This window comes from Elgaria multicarinata, chromosome 12, assembly GCF_023053635.1.
Source record: "Elgaria multicarinata webbii isolate HBS135686 ecotype San Diego chromosome 12, rElgMul1.1.pri, whole genome shotgun sequence".
Lineage (NCBI taxonomy): Eukaryota > Metazoa > Chordata > Lepidosauria > Squamata > Anguidae > Elgaria > Elgaria multicarinata.
In genome coordinates, this window is record NC_086182.1 from 546,809 (window position 1) to 554,584 (window position 7,776).

A 7,776-nucleotide genomic window follows, 5' to 3' on the forward strand; every position below is an offset into this window, starting at 1 on the left:
ATGGACCCTTGATCTGATCCAACACGGCTCTTCTTATGTTCTTATTCCATCAGGTTTCCAATAAACCCACTATATCTAGCTTGCCCTTTAAAACCAGGCACTCCAACTCTCACATTGATGTGTACAAATTACCTAGAATATACTTCTACATGCTGACAAATTCCGAGGATTTCCCAACACTCTGTGTAGGAATTACTGTCCTACACAGAGTGTAGAATCATGGTATATGATTCAAAGCAACAAAACATGTGCAGACACATGAGGAGAAGCGAGGTTGATGTGTATGAATTATGATCACTCACCAGCCTCCCCAACCCACCACCAGAAAAATTTCTGTGGACACCCATGGTAGGTCCCTCTCGGAGGGTGAACTTACTTGTAGGGATGGCAGAGAAATTAGTCCAGTTCTCATTTAATGTGACTTTGCCTAATATTGCACTTTTAAACGAATACACGAACCAAACTGAAAATCCATTATCCTTTGAAATTCGCACTTTTCTGAACTTTGCAATGGACATCTCCAGTCAAAAAAATGTGACCAACATAAGTAGTGTGGATTGCCTTTATTGTTGTTTACTTTTTGGTCTGTTGATTTTCACTTTGCTCTGTACTTGCTATTTCCCAGTAATACTGAATCTAATCTATGTTTATTGAATGGTTGCTTCTTTCTTATTTTATTATATTGATATGATTGGTGCCAAATTGCTTTTTTTCTCCCCAGATATCGTGTTTTGATAATGTAATTTTTACTTCGGCCACCGTTTGCAAATCGAGAGATTTCTTGCCCCTACTGGAACAGTCCTCCTCAGAAGAAAAGCGAGAGGCCCCCGAATCCCAGGCATCCCAGATCAAGGACTACCCCGTTCGCAACCCCCAGTGCAGATGGGAGCACATTTTTGAGAAAAAGTTTGCACCTTCCCAAAATTGCCATCACATTAAAAAACAAATTAAAAAAACAAAAAACTTTAAAAAGGTAAAAATACTGATTCTCACTCATTTTGATGCTTTAGTCAGTTGGAGAAAACTGAGCCCTTCTGAAAAATCTGCATGGAAATAGAAGCCCTTCTTTCCAGAACTGGTGGATCCCATCCACCCTCCCTCCTCCCGTGAACTTACAGAGGGGAGCTCATGCTAAGAGTCTGAAGAGGGCACAACAGTGGCCCTCCTTTTGGGCCACAACGTCACACTGGCCTGTCCAGATTATACTGGCTGGAGCTGGGGTGACGGCTGGCTTTGGAGGAGAGCCACAGTTGAGGGGCGGCAGCTGGGGCTGTTTCGCTCTGAGCCTCAACCCAGCCAGGCTTGCGCTGCAGGGGTCCCTGTACATGTACGGGGAAGAAGCACCAGTGCCATTCGTTTGAGACAGCAGGCCCAGGAGGGCTTGCCAGGCTATTGAAAGACTCCAGAGAGGGGACGCCAGGCACGGAGGCTCCTGCAGCTGCAGGAGACACACCCTGGGGTGGAAAGGAATTGAGGTTCATGGAGTTGAAGAGCTGAAACCCTTTGCCATGCATGGGGGTGGCATGCAGTCCCTTGGGGGCCCAGGAGCTGTAGGCATAGCTTGGGTAGAGGTCCTCATAAGGGGTCCCAGGCAAACCGCTGAGCTGCAAGCTGAAGGCGCCTTTGCAGAGCTCCGTCTGCTGGTGGCGCGCCTTCTTCCGCCACTTGGCTCTCCGGTTCTTAAACCAAACCTAAAGAGAGAGAGAGAGAGGGAGGGAGAGAGAGAGAGAGAGAGACAGACGAGGCCAGGAAGCCACTTCCAACATGATGGTGTGCATTCTCTTAATGGGAGTTGGGTGAGACCAGCACAAGAGGAGAATAACTTGGAGAAATGTAGGTTAGGCACTAATACTGGGGTCTACGACATGGTGCCTGCCAATCTCCCTACACTTCCTGATATATATATATTTTAAAAAAGATATGTTAATTTAGAAAGGTGGTGTTTTTTTAAACTAGGAGACTGGCATGCTGCAAAATAAGATAGCCTTCCAGCATCATTTTTCCCAAGAATCTGATGTGGACCCCACAGGCATTCTTAGAAAATAAAAATGGGGGACTGTAGCCCAGCATGCCCAGACACACGGGGGTGGGGGTTTAATCTTGGGTGGCAGGGACTATCCTGGGATATCTCTGCATATCATTCAGCACTCAAAACAGGAGGATCTGGAGGTAGTAGGAGAAATTCTAGTCAACAAGCAAAGCTTGAGCTTGAACGCACTCAGGGATCCCATCCCACTTTTGGAGTTTGTATTGTTGGCTCTTCGGTGTGCTTTGAGACAGTTGAAAGCGGATAAGAGTGTTTGGTTCTACCTTGCTCTCATTGTGATTCTCTTTCCTCCTTTACATCTAGGTTAGCGGCAAGCCATAGGCCATAGCTAGACCTAAGGTTTATCCCTGGATCGTCCAGGGGTCAGACCTGTTCATCTAGGTGACTCACAGGGGATCCAGTGCTCAGGCAGGGGCGAACCCGGGATGATCCTGGTATAAACCTTAGGTCTAGCTACGGCCATAGTCTGCAATATCATCCAAGTCAGGCAAGATGGTTTCCCACTAATTTGGAGGTAGAAGGAGAGGAGCGTGTGAGAGGAGGGAGAGGGGGAGGAAGTGGCTGAGCACAAGGCTTATTCTTTGCTTCCTGAATCAGAAGTTTGTTATGGTGGAAGCTTCTAAGTTTGTACAACTACCCAAGAGGACGCCCCCCCCAAGCCGAACTCAGAGACCAGAAAGAAACTTGGTCGGGGAGAAAGCAGAAAGAAATGGGAGCTGCCTGCTTGCCATTTCTCCCCTTCAGGTGTACTCTCTGTACCCTCCAAATGTTTTAAGCAGAAGACAGGGGTTTGCAAATGTACTTCCAACTTCTCTGATGACCCTCTGCTACAAATGAGAAGATACCTTTATGCAATATGCGATTGTACACTGAGACGATATAATTCCTCACTTGCCATGATCAAAGGAATACTGAGATAAGGTAAGCTTTTTGCCTACTGTTTTCACCTTTTCAGCACATCTGCTGAAATCATTGGCCAGAAAAGAGTATATATTGCAGGATTAACACAGAGCAAGTCTGTTTATTGCTCTGGCAGTTAATTAAGACAACTTGAAGACACAGAGCTTTTCTAGGGCAGGATCTACACTACTGCTCTAAAGCGCTTTATAACAGTTTTGACAACTGTTGGGGCCCAGGACACACTGCATATACAGGTTTCAAAACGTTTTCAAAGTGCTTTAAAGCGCTTTAAAAGCAGTAGTGTAGATCCCCTCCAGGTGAGGCTTTTTTACCAGCTTGTGTGCAGGATTGTGCTGGGATCACGATGCACCTTTGGGAATTTGTTACAATGAATATAATTTTTCACATCAGGTTAAAACATGTGGGGATGGAGCTATCTTCCACAATACATCTCCACAATGCATTTCAGACATGTTTAAATATGACTCACAATGGCAAGGGCGTCTTCTCATTCCTGTCCCTCCACTTGCTTAATTTTTTTCATGAAAATGCAAAGTGGAAGGAAAGGGCAGAGATGGGTCTTTCTCCACCACTCCCCTTCATTTCCTCTTGATATCAGCCCCCCTTCCCCAGTAAAGGCCCACACAGCTTTAGGAAGCCCCATTTCAGGCTGTTCCCAATAGAGATGCTAATCCCTCATCTTATTTATTTATTTATTGCATTTCTATGAGTTTCATCCCACGTATCTGTTTCCTTCAAATTATCCCCTACAGCATTTAGCTTTCGTTGTTGTTGTTGTACCCCAGGCAGCAGCGCTTTGCATACCAGGAAGAGGGTTTAAGGGAGGAAATGTAAAAAAATCATAAAAAATCAGCGGATGACCCAATCCGATTCAAATTTGGTATGCTTAAAGCTCTCCTTAATATCTATTACTGTGCCAATTTTGATGTTTCTATCTTTAAAGCTTACGCAGATGTAAGCATTTGTTTTAATTTTTTTCAAATCCTGCTCCTGTGCCCCAGTGGCTGCTCAGAAGATACGCTCGAAAACTAGTGGCTCAATACAGCGAGGCTTTTCCCTTTATAGCACAATCAAAGCAGGATGCATGGGAGTACTTCACAGTCAAAGCAGATTATAAGGTGGAGCCAGCCAAAGTGGCTCCCTGGTGAGGGATAGTGCATGCTCAGAGGCACTCTCCCCTCATGTCAACCGATGCACTCTATGGAAGCCTCTAAGGAAGAAGAGATAAGGGCAAATGATTCCCCCCCTTTTTTTCTGTTCATCTCTCATTCACTACTAAAGCAGGGGTTGTTTGTTTGCACAGTGGGCGGGGAATCCCTCGCCTATCGAGCCTCTACCATTCCTTCAGACAACTGAGATTTCTTCTAAATCCCATGTTGTGTTTTTAGTAGTATAACTCTATTAAGCAGTTTACCATTAATATTCCAATTGCCCTGGCAGAGCCCCACCCCACCCCACCCCGGTTGCACTAGCAGTGCTGCTGACCCTCCTGCGCTCTCCTGCTGTGTGTAGACACAGGACTGACTGCGTGGCTTCTTCGTGACTCGTTTTGCACCAGTTTGTTAAAACAGCTGGGAAAGGGTCTCTTGAAAGAAATTCAAGGCATTGACCACTTGTAGATTCCTGCCTGACAGCGTGTTTCTTGGCTGGAAGTGAAGATGGCACAGGAATGGAGGTGACTGGTTTTATAAAACAATAGCAAATGCTATTTTGGGCTGCATTAATAGAAGTATAGCTTCCAAATCACGTGAGGTACTGGTTCCTCTCTATTCGGCCCTGGTTAGGCCTCATCTAGAGTATTGTGTCCAGTTCTGGGCTCCACAATTCAAGAAGGATGCAGACAAGCTGGAGCGTGTTCAGAAGAGGGCAACCAGGATGATCAGGGGTCTAGAAGCAAAGCCCTATGAAGAGAGACTGAAAGAACTGGGCATGTTTAGCCTGGAGAAGAGAAGATTGAGGGGAGACATGTAAGCACTCTTCAAATACTTAAAAGGTTGTCACACAGAGGAGGGCCAGGATCTCTTCTTGTTCATCCCAGAGTGCAGGACACGGAATAACGGGCTCAAGTTAAAGGAAGCCAGATTCCGGCTGGACATCAGGAAAAACTTCCTGACTCTTAGAGCAGTGCGACGGTGGAATCAGTTACCTAGGGAGGTTGTGGGCTCTCCCACACTAGAGGCCTTCAAGAGGCAGCTGGACAAACATCTGTCAGGGATGCTTTAGGGTGGATTTCTGCATTGAGCAGGGGGTTGGACTAGATGGCCTGCTAGGTCTACAGTGAGAGGTGGTCAAAGAACAACAAATGATTCGCTCTTAAAGGGGTAGTAAACTACGACGCTTCTTTTGTCTAAGAAGCACAATTCAAGTAGGATGCATGGGAGTACTTCACAGTCAAAGCAGATTATAAACTGGAAAACAGAGCAGTTAACTTACCGGGCTGCTGTATGCTTCATGGAGACTTAATTGGCCTGACTTTATAATTCCCATAGTTATGTGGTAGAAGATGTCACTCCCATTTGAAAAAATGTAGGGCTTCCTAAGGAAAATGATAGAATATTTACGCAGTGATACATATGGCAGTCCCGTGTTATTAATGGAAAATCCATTGTAGGTCTCACTCTAGAGCAGTACATCAAAAAGTTTACTTACAGATGTTAACTGCTCTGTCTGATACTCACACCCTTTTGTCTTAATTCCAAACAAGAATCAGTAAACTGTGTTTAGTCCTTTTGACCCTGCTTGAATATTATATAACATGTCTTTTCTGTATATTGCATTTTAGCATTGACCACTGATGAAGACCTTGTGTTGAAACGCGTTTGGCCTTTATACTTCACGTTGTTCCTGTTAGATATTTGTTCTTGTGCAATTTGAGGTTGCACTTTTAATGCAATATTACTGTTAACCTTTATTTTATTTTTGTATATTAAACATTATTGTTCTATTGTATATATGTATAATTTTTGTTTGGTATTATATGGTTGTTTGTTAAGGAGTTCACCTTTTCTTGCGTTTGTTTCTGGTAATCAGTCAGAACCAGACTCTGAAGCAGAGGAGTTGGCCGCAGACGCAGGCCAGCCTGTACCAGTGGCGGGGGGAGCTCTCATGCTTTCTCCTCCAGCTGGTCGTGATCTCTCTCCAGGACTTATCTCGTCAAGGGCAAATCATACAGAGGCAGTGGAAAGCCAACATTCTTCTGAAGGAGAGGCCACCGACGGACTAACTGAGCCTAGGATGCACCGCAGACTAAAACGCACGGAGTGGAAGGAAGGCGAGAGAAAGTCAGCCCGGCTCACGTCGCGTCTGAAGCTCCCTCAGAACTAACCTCTCTGAAGTCAATGTGTTTTAAGAAAAGGCTTTTCATTCCCCTTGAAATGACAATTGTCTCGCTTAATTTACATAGTTTTGCGTAGAGAGAAGTTTCCAAGAGATTAGACCCTCTTCAGATGGGAAGAGATGTTTACTGCTTATTGCCCCGTTTTTTGTCTCCTAAGAAGGTAGGAGAAGGGCCAGCGCTGCCATAGAGGCAGCTCAAGCGGTGGCCTAGAGCGCCAAGCAAAGGAAGGCGCCGAATGGCACACCCGGGCACGCTGTTCCGAAGCCATCGCCCCGGCCGCCCCACAACCCCAGCGTCCTGGCTTTGAAGCCAGCGCCCAGCCAGAAGCCGCTCATGGCTTCGAAGCCAGGACGCTGGGGTTGGGGGGCTGGAGCTTCAGAATGGCGCGCCCAGAAGCCACTTTCGGGCATGCTGCTTCGAAGCCTCCGCCCTGCCCCCCAACCCCAGCATCCTGGCTTTGAAGCCAGGAGCGGGGGGAGGGGAGGTTTCAGTACGGCACGCCTGCCTAGTGTGCAAAATAGTCTGGCGCCGGCCCTGGGTAGGAGGTTTTTTAAGAAACATGACAACTACGTACACTGTGCTCAACATCTAAGGTCCTCCTCCGAGTGCCTACTCTGAGGGAAGCTCGGAGGATGGCAACAAGGGAGAGGGCCTTCTCGGTGGTGGCCCCCCAATTATGGAACGATCTCCCCGACGAGGCTCACCTGTCGCCAACATTGTTATCTTTTCGGCGCCAGGTCAAAACTTTTCTCTTCTCCCAGGCAGTTAACAACAAATGCTGAATTTTTAACTGACCCTAGAATAGTTGTTTAAAATGGATATTGTTGTTTTTATGCCTTTGATGGTTTTAAATTTTTATATTTGTTTTAATGTTCACTGGTTTTAACCTTTGTACACCGCCCAGAGAGCTTCAGCTATGGGGCGGTATATAAATGTAATAAATAAATAAATAAATAAATAAATAAATAAATAAAATGACCGCACAGTGGGGAATGCCACAGGTACAGGGGGGGGGGGAATTCTACTAATACTTGGTTCTCTGTTCTTTAGGCTCAAAAATTGTAAAACTGCAGATTAATATTTCTAGTACATGCAGCAACGGTGTTTGTATTAATTAAATAGCAAATACATATTTTCCAACATGAAGACATTCCTCATATGCAATGCAATTCAGGCATTATGAGTGTGTGCACGTGCGTGTATGTGTGCATCGGCTTATATTGTTTATACTTTGGGGTGGGGGCTCTATGGGAGTGACAAATGACTGAGCTAACCCCTGTGATATGCTTTAAGCATTGGAAATATGCAACACAAATGCTCAATTAGATGGTTGCCGTTAAATTGCAACAAGGAGGGAAAAGCATAAAAAGGTGTTTTTAGAAATATGAAATAGTTTGTATACTGTACTCTAATGACTGGGTGGATATTGTTCCCTGGAATAGTTACACACCAGTCAGAAATTGTTTAAGGC

The 7,776-nt window shown here is 45.4% G+C and overlaps 1 pseudogene; it reads right to left on the reverse strand.

Annotated features, from left to right (window-relative positions):
* Positions 1 to 1,181: 1,181 nt before the first annotated feature.
* On the reverse strand, positions 1,182 to 6,573 carry LOC134407568 (pituitary homeobox 2-like; annotated as a pseudogene).
* Positions 6,574 to 7,776: the final 1,203 nt, after the last annotated feature.